The 23,340-nt window shown below is 38.4% G+C and overlaps 1 protein-coding gene across 2 annotated transcripts in view; it reads left to right on the top strand.

Moving 5' to 3' along the window:
* Gpc3 (glypican 3) overlaps window positions 1-23,340 on the top strand; it is a 369,321-nt gene that overhangs the window by 126,908 nt on the left and 219,073 nt on the right.

Below are 23,340 nucleotides of genomic sequence, written 5' to 3'. Positions count from 1 at the left end.
AAATGCTTCAGGGGTCTGTTAGAAAGTGAGAACACTAGATTATTGGGTTCTATAAGTCTGATTTCCTTTCTAGTCTGTTTGTATAACACAGCCCTTCCAGCACAGTCTCAAGAAGGAAGAAGCCGATAGTGTTGATTTTGATGTTAGTGGCTTTGTATGTGTATATGGGCAATGGACAGTTCTAAAGAAACTTGATTCTGGGAGATAAAGCCCTTCCCAACAATCACACCTTAGTGTATTCTCATCACCTCTTTCTTTTTTTCTATTACAACTTCGTCCAGCAAAGATGCTCTTTTACCACTGTGTTTGGGAGCTGGATCAGCTGTAGGCTGGCATCTCTTTCCTTAGTACCAGGTCAGCAATTTTGCTACATCAACCTGCTGAAACAGTTTCTACCACCTAGTATAAAGGTTTCTAGTACATTATTTGCAAACCATGGTAGATATGGGGGGATGTTTCCACGGGAGTAGGTCGAGTAGCACTGATTTCGCCTTAATGAAACCTGTATTTCAATTACGCCAGGAGGAAGAAGAAAGGTTTGGCCTTCACAGATAGTGTGAGTTTCAGAAGCCATGTTGGAAAAATAAATTTGGCTAACCACCAAGAGTGTACATAATGAGGTGGAGAGAGGCAAGCATCCTCTGTATGTAAAAATTAATTAAACTATTATTTTAATTGACACCCCACAGATCTTTCCTTTATCAGAAATATTTAAGAAATGTGTACGTGATAATAACTTTCAAACACAATATTTCCAAATGTCAAGTTAATGTGTTCAGGGAGCAAGAAGATTCAAGTACTCAGTGTGAGACTCAACATCACATCTGTTTCCACAAAGTGCTTTTGGGAGCCTTTGAAGCAAAGACGGTGGGGGACCTTAAGTTATTTGCAAGACATGGAGGTGAAGATAGGAACATCCCTCCCCCTCTTTTCAGCTTTAAAAGCAGAAATGAAGATTTCTTAGAATAAGCTGTTGCTTAAGCAGAAAATAAATTAGGAGTCATATTAGTTGCAGAAATAACAATATGTATAAGTGAAAAGCAGAATTACTTTTTAGGATTTAGGGGAGAGGTTGTCAAAATGACATATTTTTGAATAATGTTGCCTCCCCTAGCTACAATGTAATTACTGAATTTTTAAAAACAGAACAGCCATAATGTCGTCGTTCGAAAAATCCACTCAGCTTTCTGTAGGCATTTGAGAATCACTGTTTGTTTTTTGGAGTGGAAGTAACATCTTTTGCAGTTAGTTTTTGGAACATGGCCATTGCTGAATAAAGGCTTCCAATGGTGCATCATCTCTTTTCTGTATAATTGCACTAAAAGAATACATTGGCATGGCATGTGCTTCATAATGAGCTGGGGGCAAATGTAAAAATGCCAGAAACCTTTAGCAGCAAATTCGCTCTTCTGAATATTATTTTACTCTAACAGCAATACCATGAAAATTGAATGAAAAGTTTTTTTAAAAAGCTGTTCGTCTTTGCTCTGATAGTTAAATCAAAAGTCTCCCAGGTACAGACCTGAGAAGCAACATAGACATTTAGATTCATCCAAGGAGTTCTTTACAAAGTAATTTGGCTTATGTTTAGACCTGCCCTTGAAGACAATTGAGGTTCTGTCTAAACCTGCCCTCAAAGATGCGTTGGGTTAAGTCTAAATTTGTTCTTTGATCACTGTCACCCCAAGTCAGTCAAGGATGAGGGTATGTGACCTGGAGGCCCTAGTTGCCACTAGCACATTGAATAATAATTGTCAAACACATGCAGATGTTATATAACAACGATTATTACTCCAATAGCAATCCTTTAACCTTTGTGCCAAAAGCTCTTTCCTTTCCGATTTCTTCCATGTTATTTTGTAGTAAAGTCAGGAAGTGCAGATTGTCAAGAAATGTGAAGGGTCTGGGATTTTTCCTCCTTGCTTGTATGCCAGAAACTTAACTTGAGACAGTTTCTTGAATGCTGGAAAGAGGCACAAAGCTCTTGGAGAAGAGAAGGAACATTTATTGGGGTAGTAGCCATAGCAAAAACATCAGCAATTTTGTCTTGGTTCTCTGAACTCACTAACCATTAAAATGGTCGTCAGACTATGTCATTACAACCATCGGTAACATTTTAGGGACATTCCCTGTGTCAGAAGTGACATCTTCCATCACCTGCAGTAAGTACATCAGCCTCCAACTCCAGGGACATGACAGTATACTAAGTAGTAGTGACCCCTATCTTCCAAGGCCATGAGAACATCTGTCCTTGACTGAGTGTGAGGTCCTATGCCTCTCTTCCAAGGCTCATACTGATACACAATACATATGTTCTTTAAAAAAAAAAGCTGATCCTGGAACTAAGGCATTTAGTGCCTTTTGTTTACAAGATAACACTAAAATGTAAGTTAAGTGGAGACTTGTTTTCCAACACAGACAGACTAGGGTCAGGGTGGTGTCTGAAGAACTGGTGGTCTGAATCATCCTTAGGACTTGCTAACAGGACAGAGGGTCATAACTGTTACCATCTTTGCTATCACTCTTCCCTGCAAGAGTTTTTTGTCCTGAAGCTACTTCCTCTCTCCAAAAACAAAAGTCTATGCTCTATCCTGACTCCATGCTTAGGGGAATTAGGGCGTACATTGATGGTTATCAACATGTGCCATGACCTCGGGTTGGGGGTCCCAGGTGTCCAAAAGTTATCATATGATCATTTCCCTTTAACAAAGCAAACCAAACTAAACAAAACCTCTCATTTGACTTAAGATTTATGTAGCTCACAATCAGAGGCTTAAATCATTGAAGGGAAAGACCATTCTTTTGGAAGGAGAGAAGTGGAATTTGGATATTCAGGCCAACTCCTAGTCCCTGTGCAAAAATCCATCTTCTGACATAGCCTTTTTAGTAAGATTCTGGACTAAGGGGCCAGGAAGCCAGCCAAAAGACCTCTGTCTATATGCCATATTTTCCTCATATAGAAAAAAATGATATTTTCAAGTAACTAAAGCGTGCAATCTGAAGTTAACAAAATGATTAAAGTTGTAGTGTTATGTCAGTCAGGAAAGTCCACGATGATATTCTTTAAAAATGATTTTGTGTTAAAAGCACTTTCAGTTTCTTATCTCTTGTCTTATTTAGGAATCCAATCTGGCAGAGTTGTTATTGCCAGATTACTTTTCTTTTCTTTCTTTTTTTTTTTAAGTTACAAATAATCCTGTGGCCATGGAGGTGAGCCAGGACCTCAGAGCTGTCTGAGGTGCTACGTAGATGGCCATTGTTATTCTACTCACAGAGTTAGCAGGAACATGAGAAAGTTGGGCCAAATGGCACTCTACATGTGCTCGATGGTTGGCTATGAGAGTTTGCAGCAGTCGTGACCATCTGATGACTCTACTAGCCCGGACATGCCTCTATTTATCTCCAAATTCCACAATATTAAAAAGTATTTGAATTTTTGAAAGGGTGACTCATTTTGCTTTCTTCATAACAGAAGAAGCATATTTATTTGAGAGAAAATAAAGGAATACAGATTTTTAAAGGAGTGATTTTTAATAGTGATTACTTTTGTATGTATTTAATTTCATACATGCATGAAATAAAATTTGGATCATATTTTTTTTGATAAGATGCCTTTTAGTTAATAGTATACAATGACCAGATGGTGGTGGTACACATTTTTAATCCCAGCACTTGGGAAGCAGTGACAGGCAGATCTCTGAGCTCGTGATCAGACTGGTCACAGAGTAAGTTCCAGGACAGCCAGGGATAAACAGAGAAATTCCACGTTGAAAAAAAAAGTTTTTTTTCTCTTTTCTTTCTTTTTTTTTGGGGGGGGGGGAGCTGGGGATCGAACCCAGGGCCTTGCGCTTGCTAGGCAAGCGCTCTACCACTAAAAAGTTTTTTAAAAAAGGTGGAATGTGGATTTTACCGTAGCAGTTGGAATTTATCCTGAATCTAATTGAGAGCCATTGGAGAGTTTCAAACAATTGTACTCTTCACAGCAGAGGCAGGGAAAAGAAAAGAGTAGTCCCACAAGAGGTTGAGTTGAACTCAATAAAGATTTTAGCATACAAAAGTATAGTCCATAGCTGGGTCTGGTATTTCACCCCTGCAATATCGGTGATTCTGAGGGCTAAGGCAGAGGGATTGCAAGTGTGAGGCAAGCTTGGACCTCATACCAAAATAAAATTAGATGGAGGAGATCCTATGTGGAAATAAAGCTAAACGGTATGAAGACTATGGCCTGCAGTAGAGCAGCGGTTGTCTACTTGGGTTCAATTGTTATTACCCATCTGCCATTAGAAGTTTATGAGACTTCATTAAACGAATGGATTGATGATGAGTCTACAAGTACAGATATTGTGAGCTGCTGTATTAATAGCACGTGTATCAGTACCTTTATCTGCCATGAAAACAAAGTGGGATGGCATATGGAAAAGAATTAATCACATGGAGAGTCTTTAATGGCTTTCTAATCAAAATGATCAACTATACATCTCAAATCTCAGAGCACCCCCCTTAGATATTGACAGTCTATGAGGCAATTTTTCATACAAGTAGTTAATTGCAACAAAACTGCTTATATTGCCAAATTTAATTAAGATTATTTCATTCCATATAAATTCAAAAGTATGCTTAATTCAATAGTGTAAAATATAGGGCATTTAAAATGTAAGAACCAAGGAGAGCAGCTAAAGGGAGTAGACAGGGGAGCTGTCATTTAGTGCCTGGACAAGTCCATCTATGTCTGCTTCCTAGCAACAAAAGTAAACAGGAAATTACATTGGCCTACATAGCTTTTATTGTTGCTGAAGAAAATATGTATGATTTTCCCCCAGACAAATTTTATCCTGTAATTGATTATATGTTCCTTGTGTGAGGGATAATAGGTCATAGCAGACATCTTCAACTATAGCGTTGTAAAGGAACACCAGACCTACTGAAATAGATAATTCTTGTCTTGACCTTATACATTACGGGCTAGAGTGTGATATTAAACTATAATTCAGGTTCGACATTTCCTTAGAGGCTGTGATTATGTGGTCTCACTTATGTTTCTGATGATTTGATACAGACTAGCGCTTGAAAATGTGGCTGATAATCTAACCCCATTTTCCACTTGATTATTTCTTGAATGTCAGATGCCTGAAAGGTAGTCAGTCACCAAAGGGTTATGGTTTGCACGGGAATCATATTGTGGAAAGCTTGGTTTAGTAACTCTGGGACCTAGAGTCCGGACTATGTTGATGCTACTGCTGCTGTTCGCTGCAGTATTAGATACGGAGCCCAGGGAATCGAGCACCTAAGGCACGTTCTCCATCACTAAGCTATTTGTAGCTCCAGGCCTCCTTATTTTTTTGAGTAGGCATTCAATAAACTTGGGCTGAGTAAATAATTTGCTGACTTTTGGCACCTTCTGAATGAATTTTTTTAGTAGGACACACCATCCATGAATCTAGTTTTCTTGATTTGTTTGTGTGAGTGTGGATTTGAATGCAACATGGCACTTGTAGAGAGGGTTCAGAGAGCAACTTGCAGAAGTTGAGTTTTTCCTTCCACCATATACGTCCCAAAGATGGAGCTCAGCTTGTCAGGTTTGGCAGCAAACACCTCTACCTGCTGATATAACTTGTGAACCCCAAATTTATGTTGCTTTTTAATATACCATACGATTTATTTACCTGCCTTCCCTTGAACAATTTGCATTTACCATTTCTCTGGATAACAGATGTTATAGGAAAGAAATACAATTGCATGTCAAAAATTAACTACTACCAGTTTTGTGTGTACATATATATTAGTATATTATTATGTTAATTACATAACATATAATTATATATCATATATATAATATATTTTCATATACATACATATATTAACTCCTAGTTTTGTACTAGCAAACAGCATTAATATGGACTAATTAAATTATAAATCAGCAATAAGAGAAAGAATCCTATGCATTTGCTGAAAAGATGTTCAAAGTTTAATTGCATGAGTAAATATCCACGATAAATCGTAATCGGGCGTGCATGTATATAGGTGTATTATGATTGCATGATAAATGTTTATCTGTCCTATTGCTCATCTGTCTATGCATTATGTTTATGTAAGTATCTATAGATATAGACATGTCTCCATCCACTTAATGTGATCGTCTGCTTATCATGACGCAAAGACCTAGGTAGACAACACATAAAGCGAGCATACAGCTTTGATGGGAGCAATGTTAATAGGCCTACTCTTATTTTGTATTTAGATTTTTTTCTACTCAAAACATGGATTGTCCATGTTTACACATGTAAAACGCATTGCCATGGGATACAATGTCCTTCAGTACTCGATCAATCATTCTCCTTTGACTTCTGTTTAGATAACTCCCCATCCTTTCTTACAAACATTGTGAACTCCAGGCAGACAAGGCCACTGGAATTTCTCCATTGTGGGCCCTCATGGCCGAGTGCTAGCCATATATACATCTTTTGTAGTGTAGTGTCTGGCACTTGGTAAGTTCTCAATATGTATTTGTTGAAAGAATTGCCAGTGTGTAATACTGTTAATCAGATCCTCTTGCCTTTTGCCTAGTCACTAATGTACTTCTACACTCGTGCTTTCAAATCACTGCCAAAATCCTGTATTTGAAATGGAAAGAGGTAGTTTAGTTTTCAAATGATGGACCTTACAGCATACATCTGGCTGTGGTATGTTAACCTGGGATGGTGCTCGTCATTGAACGTGTCCAGGATTGTTTAATGCAGCACATTATATATATATATATATATATATATATATATATATATATATATATACATATATATATATTTTTACCCTTATACATCTTTTAACCTCTAATCATTATTGTTCACCACCTATTACTACTTTGAACACATCAAAAGACATAATTTAAATATATCCTAAATAAACAAAAATCCACAAGATCCATTTCCCTTCCAAAGAAAATATATCTGGCTCTATTTCCCCTCCAAAAATGAATTTAGACCTTGAAGAGCGCCCTAGATGTAGACAGTACCACCTAATTATTTTTATGGTCAATTTTACTTCAAAAACAATAATTAAGCATGATTCTCTGTAACATCTAGTTTTTTTCCCCAAGAAGATATTTTGTATTATTCCTTTTTGCACCATATTGGGGTATGTAAGTTATCATTATCTATTCTGGGTGCAGGCTAAGGTGACATGGTCGGAACAAACTCAAATCAAAGCCCCATAAATTAATAATATTTGGAGTGTCATTGTCCTGCATTCTTTTATAAATTAATTTTAATAATAGGAAACAAATTTTTAAAACTCCTCTAACTATCATGTTTAAGTCAAATTTCCTTTAGCAACTTTGTAAATGCTAACATTTTACTCTTGCTTCTGTTTATGTAGCAAGTATAAGGATTTAGGTGGCAATGACCAAACAAATGAATGGAGAAAAGCCAGCCACTTAGCCGTATAGAATAGAATATGGAAAATCAAGGTGTAAACAAGACCAGATATTTCATTTTCTCTGGCTCGTTACTAATTGGATGTAGCGATTTGTCTTGCCAAATTTTAAGGACCTCTCTAGCAACTAGCAGTTAAGAACTATTTCATGTAGTCATCCTAGCATCCACTTGAAAATCCAGAATTTGCGAGGCTGATGCAAAAAATTGAGAACTACAAAGTGAGACCCTGTCATAGACAAATGGATACCTCACACAGATTTTACCTTGGATTCCTCTAATGCAGTGCTTCTCAGCCTGTGGATCTCGATGGTTTTTACCATGAAGATTTCCACCCTCCAAAAACTGGACACTTAAATAATACGAGGGAGCTACTCTGAAAACTCAGTTCTCTTCCTCTACTTTTGTTGTTGCTGCTTTTTTAAAAATGTATTTTTTGGTGAGTTTTCTGAACTATTTTGTATGTTTGCCTGTGACCACTGAAGTCTCTGGTTAGTACTTACTGACTAGAAAGAGATTTTCATAAGTGACTGAAACTCTGACGCCTTGCCAGGCTTTATGCGCAGACATGCTCCTACCCCAGAAGTTGACATGTGTACCTTAGTCATCACGTTCACATTCCAGAAGTTAACCTCTAAGCTCTTCCCTGAGCACATGAGAGCCCTTCCAAAAATACAGTCAAGGTTTTTAAATCACTTGTAGTCATCCCCCTGCTCCTGATGTCTCGGGATTTTTGTGGCGTCTATTCTTTGCCCCAGTTCTATGTAACCACTTCAAAGAACAATGTTCCTTGGCAAGTTCCCCACAAGGAAGGTATGCTTCATAGAGAGTACACTGCAAAAGCAAGCTAAATATGAACAGCCATGTATGTTGGGTCTTCCAGGGAATCCAGAAGTAGATCAAATGCGCTACAGTAGCTCTTCAGAAATGGGGCTTTGTCAAACTGCCCTTTGTTTTGCTCTCCTTTAGGTAGCAATGAGGCAACATAAGATATGTGGGCTCTTAATTTTAGGGTTACTCCAGAGCTTTAGAAGAAGAGAAGACAAGAGCTCACTCTAGAATATGTTAAAAATCCACACATGTCACTGAACCTGTCAAACTTTAGCCACTTATTCTTGAATAAATCTACTTTCTATTGCTTTTTGCCTTTATCTTCTCATCACTTTACTAGATTTTTTTCTGCTACTATGGCGTTTTTGAGAAGCCCTTTGCCCTTTTTACTAATGCCATGGTTCTGTTCTACTCTTTCCAACGCTATATTTAGGACTGTTACTTATAGTTTTATATCTATCTTTTCATTTGTCATTATGGGTTTTGATGAAGACTTCTTTAGACTTTTAATCCTTTCTAATCCTTCTTAAATTTTTTATGTTACGTGTTTTTATTGTGTATTTGTGTGCATGTACCCAAGTGCCACATGCCGCAGTGTACATATGGAGGTCAGAGTATAATGTGAAGGACTTCGGTCTTTTCTTCATCCATGAGAGTTCATGAGAACTGAAGTCAAGATATCAGGGACTTATTGCCTCAGAACCCTCTTGCTGGATGTTTAATAAAACTAAAGTAATTAATAGTCTTCATATTTTTTCTTCTAATTTTTTTTTATGTAGCCCCTTTAGAGCAGTTAGTGATTACGAAGCATCTTCGTTGTCAGTCATTGGGTATTTGAGAGTTTTACTTCATGTTCCTTTCGAGATCTTACCGTTTATATAGTGCTAAAGTGAGAATTTTGCTTCAGCATTTTAAAAATGAGAATTTTTAATTTAATATTTTTATCTTTTAAGGATTTCATGCATGTTGCTCATATGTATATGAGTTTAAGGCTGACCACTAGGAACTGGATAGCATAACACTCATTATTTCTTATGAGAGCTCTGCAGTTCATTGCTACTCTTCTGTAGGTAGTATATCATTTTGTCTAGCCACTTTCACAGACACTTTCCTCCTCTCATTTCATTTTCAGCTATTTTCTTATAAATTGTATCCGAACTTGGGTTTCTTGTTTTCCCCCCGTTATAAGAAGCTTTATTCATGTGTGTGTGCGTGTGTGAGTGTGTGTGTGTGTGTGTGTGTGTGTCAAACAAATTTGAAGCAAAGAAAGAAGCAGATTGTTGACATGGCTTGACTCTCAATTCTCTTACATATCTTTTTAAAATTTTTTCTTTCCTTCCTCTCCTTCTTTAATGTCCCCTTCCTCATTTCCTTCCAGCCCCATTTGAGTTTCTTGGGTTTATCCAACCTGAAGTTCGTAAGGCTTGCTAACTATATACATTTAAAGATTTTGCCAAATTTGGGGATTTTTTTTAGCCTCCACATCTTCAAACATGTTTTTCTATATGACATCTCTTCTTTTATTTCTGGAACTCTAATGATACAAATTCCACACCTTTGTTTTTCGTATCGTAGCTAAGACTTGGCTCTTGCTCTTTTCTCTCTGTCTCTCTTTTTTATATCTCTTTTTAAATCCTTTTTTAAATTTTTTTTCTGAATCTGTTATTGAGATCAGAGAATATCCATTGATTTCTCTTTATTTTTCTGAATTATTCTTCCTTCTTCATGTGCTAGGGAACCAATCTAGTGAGACTGTGCAAGTTTCCTTATGACGACACTGTCAATCAGTGTCTATTTTGTCCTTATTCATAGCTTTAGTTTCTTTGTTTAGACAGCCTATATTTCTGTTCTTTTTATGATTGTTTGCTCTTGTTTGTCAGAGAATTGTAGTAGCTATGTTTAAAAAGGGCTGAATCTGCTTTCTCCATCTCAGGGTCCCTCTGAGTGTCAGGAAGTGTAGATTCTGTTCTTCCCTAAGAGTTTAGATCCCTTCTTTTACTTGTTTATGCAACTAAGTCAGTTGGGATCATATCCTAAATATTGTGTTATTTATAGGCATTTTCACTTATAATCTCTAATAATTAGAATGTATAAATGTTAGGCACATGCATGCCCTTTCCAAAGGTAGAAATGCAGAGTCTTACAGAGTCAAGGGACGTGAATTCAAAGATGATCCCTAAATCATGCCAAAATAAGCTGAGACTCTGAGAGCATAGTGGGTCTTCCTGAGCAAACTGTTCCAAACAATGGATTGTGAACGTGGTGACAATTGTAGCATCACTATAATATTGATTCAGAGGCTAGAGAGATTGCTCAGAGGTTGAAGGCATTTGATACTTTTTAAGAGGATCCATTACCTGTTCCCAGCATCCATGTGGTGGGTCAGAAACCTTTGGAACTCTGTTTCCAGGGGCTCCAGTGCCCTCTTCTGGCTTCTTCATGCATCAGGCATGCGAGTATTCTATATATGTACATGCAAGCAAAACATTCTTGCTCACAAAATAAAAATAAGGTTCTTCCTGTGTCAAATTTTTTATTGGTCTTTAGTGAGTACATTCCTGTTAAACAAACAAAAACAAAAACAAAAAACCAAAAAACCTCTGGTGTCAGTGGCAATACTTTTTCTTGAAATATTTCATCACAACTAGCAAGAAATATCTTGGTCATCTGTTTACATTTGTCTGTCACAGTTTTTCAGCTCCATACCGGAGTAGGTAAGTGATGATACTTTTATTGCATACATGAGTGACTTGAGGTTCAGAGATGGTGCTGTTCAATAAGCGGTCAATCCAGGTCTTCTTACTATTTAGACTCAAGACACCTCTGTCCTGTATCTAATTAGTGACAACTGGCAATTAATGTTTAAAGAGACAGAGATAACACACTTATCCTTTCCACAGCAATTTGGACTGAAGTTTCAAGGTGCTAATCTTCCCAAGTGACAATTATAAATTGACTTTGTAAATATTGTGACACTGTTGCCCTTTACGTAAGGGCAGTTACATTAAGTCCAGTTAAGGATGTGCCAGAAGTATATAGAAATTTGAACTGTTAATAATTGGCTGTAATATTAACCAAAATTATTTGTTCATTCCAATGGAGTTTAAAAGCTTGTTAATGCAATTCACATGTAGCTAGTTGGTGACCTTTGTAATCCAATTATGGTTCATTTATATTTCCAAAATCATCTGGTTAGAAGTTTCTTTTAACCATTAACTGTCTTTTTTTCAATTATTATGTGTGTAGGAAAAATTATGTTCAAAATGTTGACATATAAATATAACTCTGTAGACATCATTTTATATATAATCGAAAGCTGATATTCTTTAATGCTTAAGCTCGGCACTTCTTGTGATAGTCTAAGGACTGTATTATGGAGGCTGGAAAGATGGCTCAGAGGTTAAGGGCATAGCCTGCTTTTTCAGAGGTCCTGGGGTGCATTCCTAGCACCTACATGGTAGCTTGTAAATATCTGTAACTGTAGTCCTATGAGATCTGATACCCTCTTCTAGCCCCACTCCCCACCAGGAACATATGGGCTGAGATTACATGTAGGCAAACACATCCCTGCACATAAAATGTAATAGTAATGAAAAAGAAATGTATTGAGTTCCTATTATAAACTGGCCATTGAACTATGCCTGCAGCATGCATTTTCTCAGTCCCGCCTTTGGATACAGTCAGCTTGGGACTAGTTCTAGAGAATCTAATCACATTCCTGAGCTGTCTCCCACTCACCAACTCCTTGCTTCGGTATCATTTTCACTCCACAGTTTTCAGACTTCCCTGTAGTTTCAAGAGCATATGTCAAACATAAATCATTGCCTTCTTTGCTGATCACTGAGAAGTGATAGTATATTATTTCTGGGAGCGAAAGCATATATGGGAGTAGAAGAATCAACCAAGGTCCCCCAATGAATATTTTTGTATGGATTTGCATTTGTTATACCCCAAAACACAACTCCGATTACTTTTGAAATTTATTCATTTATTTATTTATTTGCATCCCAAATGCTGCCTCCCTTCCCAGTACACCCCTCACAGAGTTCTTCCCCCATTTACCCTCCCCTTTGATCCCCACTCTGGTATATCAAGTCTCCATAAGAATAGGCACCTCCTCTCCCACTGAAGTCGGACAAGGTAGCCCCAAGCTACATATGTGCAGGAAGGCCTAGATCCAGGTCTTGATCTATGCTCTTTGGTTGGTGGTTCAGACTCTGAGAGCTCCCATGGGTCCAGGTTTGTTGACACTCCTGGTTTTCCTGTGGGGTTTCTATTCCCTTCAGGGCATTCAATCTTTCCCCTAACTCTTCTTTAAGGGTCCCCAACCACTGTCCAATGTTTGGCTGTGGGTATCTGCATCTGTTTTAGGCAGCTGCTGGGTGGAGCCTCCCAGAGGACAGTTATGCTAGGCTCCTGTCTGCAAGTATAACAGAGTATCATTAATAGCATCAGGGATTGGGGCTTGCCCATGGGATGGGTCTCAAGTTAGACCAGTTATTGTTTAGCCATTCCTTCGGTCTCTGCTCCATCTTTTTTCCAGCATTTCCTTTAGACAGGACAAATTTGGGATGGAAAGTTTTGTGGGTGGGTTGATGTCCTTACCTCCACTGAGGATTCTTCTTGGCTATAAGAGATGGCTTCTTCAGGCTCCATGTCCCCACTGTTAGGCATCTCAGCTAAGGTCACCCGCATTACTCCTGTTTCTTGCTTTGACTTCTGCTCTTTGTACACTGCTTTGTATATGTATTGTATATGTCCCCCTTCTCTTATTTGACATCTGATAGCCTAACTACGGAATCCTGATGCACTTACATGGTCTTGCAAACTTCTCCAGTCTTACAACCGATTTGCAAGCCAAGTTTTAAGGCCCCTCAAAGTCTGAGTGGGCATTTTCAAATCCGTTCACGTGTCATTGAGTTGTTTCCGTTACCCATAATTAAACTGCACCTTCTGATGTGGTGATTGCCAAATGTTGCACTAATTTACAAAAGAAGAATGCATTAGCAGTACTACTAGAAAATGAAAGCGGGATTGACTAAGTTGTATGTCTGATGCTGCCTTCAGCCGTCTTGGTACAACTTATTTTGTTTTTGGGGTTATGACACTTTTCTTCAGTTAAATGCTGAACGTCATGGTTACATTGAAAGCAAAAATAACTTGAACAAATAATGTTTCTATACTTGACTTCTGTCCTCTTTTAATTTCTTAAAATTTTATTCGCGTATATTACTTATACAAAATAATGAGTTTCAATATAATCCATTTTTTTTATTTCTAAGCATTTGCTGACTAGGCTTCTCAGTTGTCATTGGTTGCTTGCATGACTGATGGGATTCTACACTTCTTTTGTGGGTATGTTTATTGCCCTATCCAGATTTATATGCTATAGTCTGAATACGCATAGTTTCTGCTAAAAATACACACAGAGATAATGTTGGCAAGGGGTCATACTGTTCAGAAGTGGAGATGAGAGAAACATCCTTACAGTGACATAAAGCTGACTGATAATCTCAACAACAAAATAAAGGTCTTTTAAAAAGTGTTTCAGGGCCAGGGTTAGAGTCACAATGGTGTTAATAAAGCTAAGGTGAAACGATATAGATTATGGTTTGAAGTTGACAATGAGCAAACTTATAAAATCTTGAAAACAGAATCCTGCCCTAATATTGTTATGAGAAGCAAGTAAGATCCCTGATATTGGCGTAGGCATCCCTGTGCCTGCAAGTTACACAGTAATACCTTGATCTAAATCAGTCACATTGCTAGTATGTGGCAGAGTACAGTCTAGAACTCAAGTTGGCTTGACGCCAAAGATCTTTCTGTTCTGTCTTTTTTTTTTCTTTTCAAATAGAACATTTGATCAGTTTCTACTTGGAAATACAGATGTTCAGGGTTGGAAGGAACTTCACTGCTATCTATTATGCCACTGATGAGCTATTTGAATTCCGTTCACAACTTATCTCAACAAAAGCCCTGCCAAGATTTCACTGTGCTCCTCCTGAACACCTCAGTTTATCTATAATTGACCTAATCTGTATTGAGATTGTACTCCAAGGTGAAATAACACTGCTGTCATTTTAAAGTGCCTGACATGTTTGGGTTATGCTGAGGATGATACCAGTGGAAGAGACTATCAGATATGCTAGCAGCCTAGGAAAGTTTTTTAAAGAGACATCCCGACTCTCTAAGCTATGGTTGCAGGACAGACAGACATACAGACACACTCCGGGGAGAGGGAGAGGGAGACAGAGACAAGACAGAGATACACCAGAAAAGCCCTGTTCTGACCCATGCCTCACTCTTTCTTGTTTTCTTCTGAAATAGGGAAGCTTCCCAGCTTTCTCTGAAGATTGGGACTATTGTCATTGCAATAGGGAAACACCTATAACTTTACAACTTCCCAGACTGCAGGTACTCTTCCACTATTGCATTTGTCCGGAAGTTCAAGTTAATTCATCTGTGCTTTTCTGTAATTCACACTTTATTATTGAAACAGTAGGTATACTTCAGCTTTTTAAACTTTTTATAAGGTCAGTACTTAAGGAAACCAGGACATTTGTTGCTGGGGTAGTAATTTAAATATACATTGTCTTACTTACAACCCAGTTGGTGCTCTCTCTTATAGTTAAACTAATGCTGGGACCAGCCAGCTGACTTGCGACTGAGGCACTGGAGTGGGTGGACCTCCATTCTCAGCTCATTACAACTCCACATCTCAGGGAGGATGTTATGCAGTCTTGTTGGAGGTTGTAATTTTAAACCACTTGGAATAATATTCTCCTTTGCTTTAATGTTATACATCCCTGTGCATGTTCTTCCGTAATTGAAAGGGATATCGGGCAAATTTGATCTGTCTGGCTTTGACTTATGCTGTCCTTATCATGGCCTTTGTGTCATTAAGAAAAAAATTGGTATTGATCTTGGACCATACCACTACATTGTGCTGCAATTTTTCTTCCTTGCTAGTGGAATATAAATCGATAAAATGCAGCTGCTTTAGACGAGGGCCAGATATGGTGCTGTCATTTATATATTGTAAATCCAATGATAGCTGATCAAATCAGTGCCTCTCCTGTTCCAAACTTGACATGATTGAATTGTCAATAAAAAAGATTTTACAGTAAGGGAAGGAGAGCTGACAGTGTAAATGTCTGAAAACCCAATGAAGCTCAATAGAAAATGAAAGAATGAGCTAGGATATCATTTTATAATTTCCAATGGGGAAAATATTTAGTGAATCATGGCTGGGACTGGGATCACAGGAGGAGAGGAAGCAGCAGTGAAAAGACACCTATCTTGCATTATAATTTTCGTGAAATCTGAAATGCAAATTTACAGATGCAAATTTTCAGAATTATGCATCCTACACACTGAGTTGTTTATTTACAGAATTGTTTCAAATACACTCCACCTCCTTCCTCTTCCACATGCACACTTTTTACTGACAATACTCAGTTTCTGGGGGAAAGTAAACATATCCTTGCCTAGGCATCCTGCTGACATCTAATACATGACTCGGAAGCAGAGCTGATGGTTCTGACCCTGCATTCTTCAAGTCAATCAGGATAGCTTTATTTTCCCTTAATCCATCTCTAAAAGTAGCCAGACGTGTTTTGGAAAACTGAAAGGACTGTGCTCCTGGGAACGTGAAGAAATCCTGCCAGTTTTTCAAGAGACCTCATTTGTTCCTTTGCAAATACAAGAGCATGACACTTATTTGTATGTTGAGAAGCATTTTAAGTCCCAAGGGAGAGACCAGGCTGGGAACTGATAAGAGAATGCTGTTTCATTTAAAGCCCCCTTGCATGAACTTCTTCTTGCCTCAGTAGTTGTTCAAAATGCATGGGACCTGATTAGCAGAGAATTAGCGTCTGAGAAATGCCAAGAGTCAGAGATTTCCACTTGAAAGCTCCATTATGAACTTGTTGGAATATGTGTGGATGATACCATCCAGTGAGCCAGGATCCCAAAGTGAATGAATAAAAGGGGGAGGTGAGCTAAGAGAGACCCAGAGCCTCGCTTTGGTTTCTGACCATGGCTGCAATGTGGCTTTCCAGTCTTGCTATACCTGCCTTGAAATGTTTCTCTTCCCAATTCTTGAGTCAAAAGTCCTCTTCCGTAACTTGTTATAGCAGAGAAAAGAAAAGTAGCTAATGCATATATACATATAATAAAATTTAATATGTTAATTAGACATGGTGACAATTAACAGCAACAAATATACAAATATAATGAAAGGTATATGCATATGATTGATCTCAAAAACATCTTGTCTTGCTACACATAGTTACCAGTTCAGGAGCTTATTTTTCCTCCTTCCATATTAGAGAACTTTCACTTTTTCACATATAATAAGCCCTTTATAGCTTCTCTTTAGTAAATCCAAATTGTCAGCATCATTACTCTCAGGCTTTAAGGCCATTTTAAAGTAAAATAAGTGTTAGTGGAGCACCAGCACCAGTTGGTCCTGGTAAATGATGACGTCACTAAGTAAGTAACTGGCAGGTAGCATAATACAATGTGGGTACACTGGCATATTCATGTCCTGGGTGGGACAGAAATGGATGGTGCACATTTTTATCACATCACTCAGAACAGCCTGAAATTTAAAAACATAGAATTTACTTATTTATTACTTCAATTTAATAATCATCTTGATCACTGTCTTCTACAGGCAATTATATCTATGAAAAGATACATTGTAGAAAGATAAAAAACTACATTGTTTCATTTGAGCCTCATAAAAATCTCTATACAATTTAATCAACTGAGTCTCCAGGGAGTGGATAAAGTCAAGAATAGTCCAGATTCTTGTCTGACATCCAGTTTTGCTGTAAAGTGACAACAGAGTCATAAGAAGAAATGAAAAAGTGATGTGTGGTTGTGAGTGCCTGTGTTCACAGCTACTGAGTGGTTGAGGCAGAAGGACTGCACATTCAGGGCTAGCCTGGGGTTGTCTAGCATGGCCTTGTCTCCAAAGAAAGAAGTAAAAGAAATGTGAACTTAGAAATAAGAAAGGGAAACTGTATGAGTCTGGAAACCAAGCAGACGCCGTGCGATGCTTCCTAAGATGACAATTCTCTCCATTATTTATTGGTGACTCGGTATCAGAGATTCAATGGGATGGTGTTAAAGAGCCAGTGACTCTCTACAGTGTGAGGCAAAGTATCATATATTCACGCGTGTTTATTTTCTAAACATTAGGTTCCTGAGTTTTTGTAAGGATGCATAGCCAAAGCACAGTGGACTATATCTCCAAGCTTGGGCATTTTCCACTAACTTCTTGATAGCAACATTAAAACAACAAGATCCCTTAACTTTCCTCCTTCCTTCCTATCATCTCTGTGTAAATTGCTGGATCTTTTCAACACCCATTACAGCCTTTTATTCTTCTCCATGCTATCCATTCCTGTCTGTCCTACCTCTAGCAATGTCAGTATTGGCTCTAAGATCTCTCCTTCCTGTAGTCCTATGTCCTTCTCTTAGGACCTCTTCTCCTGGTGTTTGATTTTTGGGATTGCTCTTGGTTGATTTCCAGTCATGTTTGTTTTGTAATACTGCCAAAGTTAAGTTTGAAAGATTGCCTTCAGCAAATGCAGCGGTGTATTTAAAAACATAGTATCTGTAGGCAACGGAATAACCCATACCTGGGTTATAACTTGGATGTCCTTTTTGGTATGTGTGTCACACTAATGAGGCTGATTGGTGTCTCTGATCACTGTTTTCCTCATTTGGGCAGACAGAGTTCTACCTCAGAGACTTCTTGAGGAAAATGGAGTGAGAGAGCACATATAAGGACCTTACTTAGCACAGTGCTAGTATTATTGTAAGCTTTCAGGCCAAAGCCATCATTTGATTCTCAGGAAACAGGAAATGGCTTCCTAATACATACCTTACAGAACATAAAATCTTCCTGAACTTTCTGGCTTTCCCAATACTGGACTCTACTGTTTTTAGTTTTACTCTGCTCCTCGCCAGAGAAAAATGTCTTGAGTCCTTATCTCTGAGATGCCATCTCAGGGCATGCTTTAGTCCCTTGTGTGCATTTTTTCCTTACATGATCGCTTCTCGGCTAGTTCTTCTGCATTCTCTCAAGCCCCCATGCCTATATTTCCTTAGTGGTTATAGTCACAATTCATCTTACAATTCCCTAGGTTTGTTTGTTGGTTTGTTTGTTTTTTACTCATTGTCGCTAATACTCAATTAGCGCCTTATCCTCTATGTTCTATACATTATTTATGAAATGTGCAAAATGTGAAGTTGCCTATGTATTGTTCTTGGCATATTGTGTTATAGTTTTCTATTCAATCAAAGCACCATGGTAAAACAAATAATATTCTTTTATCCATAAGAGTTTGTGGTATCCATATAATTGTTTGTTTATTTGACTGGTTTATGGAAGTGTAAAACATTAGATCAAAAAATGTGTTATTAAAAACCTGCTGCTGTTATAACACACTTTCTGTGGAGACCTGATATCGCTTGTCAAGCTGAGAGACTTGGGAAACATCATTCCCTTCTTCTCAGTACCTTGTATAGCTCATTCTTAGAAATATGTTGTTAAACAGGCAAGTCAGGCTTGATGAACTCTCAGATCTTTTTCCAGTGCTGACCTCTTAAGACTTGAAAACTCTGATGAAAGTAACTACACTCAACTTTGCTATCTGTCTTTGCCCTGGCTTGCTTGGGTTTTGACAGTACATAGGATCTCAAACAAGGCTTATGTGTTGTGCTTAATCGAAACTATTTGTCTCTCCTAGTGAGCAGACAAGGCTGAGTTTTAGGAAAGCACATCAGCAGATTTCATTGCAGGGCGGGGAACTGTTTCTGACAAGGAGTCCTGCAAAGTATGCACGCTTCAGAGAAAAGGGAAGAGCGCATAAACAAATACTCCCTTTGCTCAAGGAGGATGAGAGTTGGAGATCACATTATAGAGGAGGTATCCTGGAGTGTCCTGGGTACCCAGCCAAAAATTTGATCCGGTTTCGCTTAGCATGAGGTAACTCAACCACGCCAACTGACATATTTCTCCAGTGACCTCTACATCTGAACATGTCCCCTAAAATATAGCTGTCTGTTCTCCATGCTTTGTCCTTCACTATTTGGCCCAACTGCCCACACAATACCGTTCTACAGATGTTTCTTTTTCCGTCCCTTTCCATGAGGTTATATTAGGCTCCTTTACATAGCTGATATTTTAACAACTCAGTCACATGGAGCTCAGGAGCCACTTTCATGGACCACAAACCATCAAGCTCTGAGAAGCTTTTGCACTGTGGAACAGCCACTTGATGCAGGTCAATCACCACTGCCACCAAGTACCCAGTTAGGGTGGACATTATACTGCAATTAGCACTAGTAGGAGATTTTTAGTAAAGTAGTGTTTAAAATAACAAAACAAAATCTTAATCAGAGGCTTAGACTCTCATTCCTAACCCAGACTTGCTGAGAACATCACATGCTATTCTTCTATAATACTGGAGGGTTCTTTATCATACTTCTAATTCTGCATCAGAATTATTGATGAGATATTGACATTTATAGGCAAGCTTCTTTTATATTCTAGCCAGAGAATCAAAGATTCCTTTTTTTAATTTTCTGGCTTTTCCTATTCTTTCAGAAACCTGAGTGTATCATTAATATTTGATGTCGCATACAGTTTTCCCACCAGTAATATGCTCCCCAGAGATTTGTTCTCAGTGTATATGGGACAGGGTAATTAGGTCTATTGATCCTTGCCATACCCAGTGTTATCGTAATGGTGATCAATTTTAAAAGAGGCAGATATTTGTTTTAGCCAAGGAACTAGGACAGAGCTTGTTTCTTGAACATTCTTTGCCCTAACAGAGGCATTGCTAAGCAGCTACCAGATCAGAAAGCGTTCATAGCACTTTTTTTAAATACATTTGATATAAGAGGTCAAAATGAGGAGGCATTGCTTGTACCCAGAATGGGAAAGTCTTACACTTAAGGAGGTTTGGGTCATGGGACAAGTTTCACCAAAAAAAAAAAAAAAATCCTGCCTTTTAGGTTGAATTTAGTGAATTTTCTGGTAAAATGTGAACTTAGATCCATTCTCATGAGATTTCCTTTACTAATCCTCAGAATAGGCTCATGGTGGCGGCGATATCTTCAACCAGACGTCTTTGATGATCAAACAGTAACTTGAAGAGGGAGGTACATTTCTACAGTCCTAGAGGATTGGGCCGTGGGAAAGATTGCTTCCACAGTTGTCAGTCCAGACACTGAAGCTCATGAGGAGCCAGGTTGCTCTGTGTTGATTTTGTTGGTTTCCCACAGAAAGCTTGTTAAAAAATAATTTTTTGAGAATTTCATATATGATGATTTTAAGACCACTGAGTCTCACCTATTCAAAGGCAGTAGATTTAGTTATGTAGCCAATGGGAACAGCGTTTAGAGGCTGGAGACTGCATTGCCAAGTGGGCACACAGCCAAGGGCAGGAGTCCAGCTGCAAGAGGCATGGTCTATTGGGCTGCGCATGGAGGTCAGTTGTTAGAGCGCTTGCCTAGTGTCCATGAAGCCCTGGATTCTGTCCCAAAGAGCTCATAAAGTCAGGCATTGGGCCACATAGCTATAATCCCAGAACTCAAAAGGTCTAGGCAGGTGGATCAAGAATTCAAGGTCACCCTCAGGTATATAAGTAAGCTCATTTCCAGCCAGGGCTATATAAGGCCTGTATGAAAAGAAAGCAAGATGATCCGCTGAAGAAACCTGGGGCTAAGCTCAGATAGCAAGATCAATGCAATGTTAAGCCAGGGAGTTCTGAACTGAGGTCTCTTCATCTCCTTACTTGTCCTGCAACCTTTTCCCTGTGCCCATTTCCCATGTATTCCATAAAGCTTATGCAAATTGTGATTTCCACGAACATCTGTATACATAACCCGAGTCAACTACTGTGAGCTCCAAACTCATTTGAATTTAAACATTAACAGCATATTTTTCCCCAGATGGCTTTGGAGTGAACAATGTCAGTCCTAGCTAGAATGGTAAATGATTTTGAGAAAACATGTATCTGTCATCAGAGTATCTAAACATTTTGATCTGTTATGTTCATTTCTTTTTTTTTTTTTGGCTTGAAAAAATGGAAATGCTGTATGTAGAATTCAGTAAATTTATAGCAAGATTTTATCTAAGTAATATGAATGTTTCTTCAGATCTTGGACTATGTCATTTATTTAAATATGGTTTGGGATCATTACACTATCTTGTAAGGCTCTTATAGTCTAGAAGAGGAATGTTGGAATCTTCATCGTTATTTTAGCAAAATCTCCTTTTCTTACTTATGGTTAAATAACAAACTTCTGTAAGGGTTACCTATTATAAGGAAACCTCTATACTTGTCTAAGAAGTTTTTGAAGTGCTTCAAAATAAAAGCAATCACCTGAACTCCCCAAAATACTCCAGACAAGTTTAAACTCATTACCCAAATTGTGTGATTAGTCCACCAGAATAGATTGTGGATACCGAAGAGCAGATTTTGGCCTGCGTGAGTGGCTGTGTTGATTATATGACTTTTAAATGACTAGTTTTTCCAATGTGAACTTCTCTTAGTTTAACTTAGGTGATACGTACACTATATGTAAAGTACGTTTGATGCTTAAACTGAGGTGAGTTCCTATTAAGCAGAATAACCATTTCTACATATGCAAATCCTATCATAGGAGATAAATTGCTTAGGGATGTTTCCTGTATAGTTATGCTGTGCTAAACAGAAAAGTAACTGAGTATTTCAGTCTGCATATATCTTGAGAGGAACTGTGAATCTCACCTTCGTTCATCTTTTCTCAGTCCTGTTTCTTTTGATCGTGCTGCTTTCTCCCCCTTCCTTCCCTTATTTGCTTCCTCTTTTCCTTTCTTCCTCCAGAAATGAAGCTCTGTAACTTAAAGTGTGTCATCCAGAGACATCTAATTAGCTAGAGATGCATGCAAAGTACAAAGCTCCCATTTTTTGATGACTCACTGTGAGATTGACAATACAATTTAGTGTCCAAACCAGGGCAATTTTGAGAGAGAAGGAAGTGCTAAAAATAATGAGCAGATTCTTGCTCTAAAAGGTATAAACTGGGCCTTTAGGATGCTCTCTACATTCATCATACCCTCTCCACAAAGATGCTCGTATGTCTGCTGTAACAGGCTGTTAAGACCATCTCCTCTCTCCCTAGCGGCTGAAGCTGAGCACTCCCTGGTGCTGACCCAGGCCTTCCATCTTGCAGCCCAGCCATCTTCTGACTACACATTGTGCTTCACCACCAAGCATTATAGAAAGACATGAAGCACAAAGGCACCTCCCTTTTTGAGTTTCCCCACCTCCTGATGAATAGTTTCCGGATATGGAACTTTCAGTAATGAGATTCACCACCCTCTTTGTCCTGCCTATCACTGCTTTACAACTAATCGTGTATGGTGATATTGGTTGAAGACAGACCACAAAATCATTTTCCTCTCCTCTGTCTTTCTGTCCTTTAGGAGGAATGACACTTACAAATAGTAAAGCCAAACAGACACTATAGCACATTCCGATCGTTGAAATTCAAACATAATTTTCTCTCTCTCTTTTTAATTGGAAGAAAGGGAATCTTGCATTGATTTTTTGAGACGCACTTTTCTGACAAGCTGTACTTGAGTGATTTACCTGATAACCAACAAGGTAAGGTTATCTCCTGAGATAATGAGTGTTGGCTTTCACCTCTGGGTAGTGGATGAGAAGGAGTGAAACTCTCAGTTGTTACCTGCCTTATGTTTTGAAACGGAAAAGAATAAAGGCAAAAGAAAATGGAATAACTTTTTTTTTTTTTGGTTCTTTTTTTCGGAGCTGGGAACCGAACCCAGGGCCTTGCGCTTCCTAGGCAAGCGCTCTACCACTGAGCTAAATCCCCAACCCTGGAATAACTTTTTAAATATAATGTTCGCTGTCTCCCATTACTGTTACCCTGCACATTCTCATTCATCTGTGCTCATGCACCAGATCCATATGAAGAGAATTGGCTGCAACAACACAAGTAGTTGTGAAACACGTCATTACATAGTAGGAATAACAGAGAACATGCTGATGAGTTT

This window comes from Rattus norvegicus, chromosome X (assembly GCF_021556685.1).
Source record: "Rattus norvegicus strain SHRSP/BbbUtx chromosome X, alternate assembly SHRSP_T2T, whole genome shotgun sequence".
Lineage (NCBI taxonomy): Eukaryota > Metazoa > Chordata > Mammalia > Rodentia > Muridae > Rattus > Rattus norvegicus.
The sequence above is the reverse complement of the archived record's forward strand: the minus strand, read 5'-3'. Positions and strand labels throughout refer to the sequence as shown.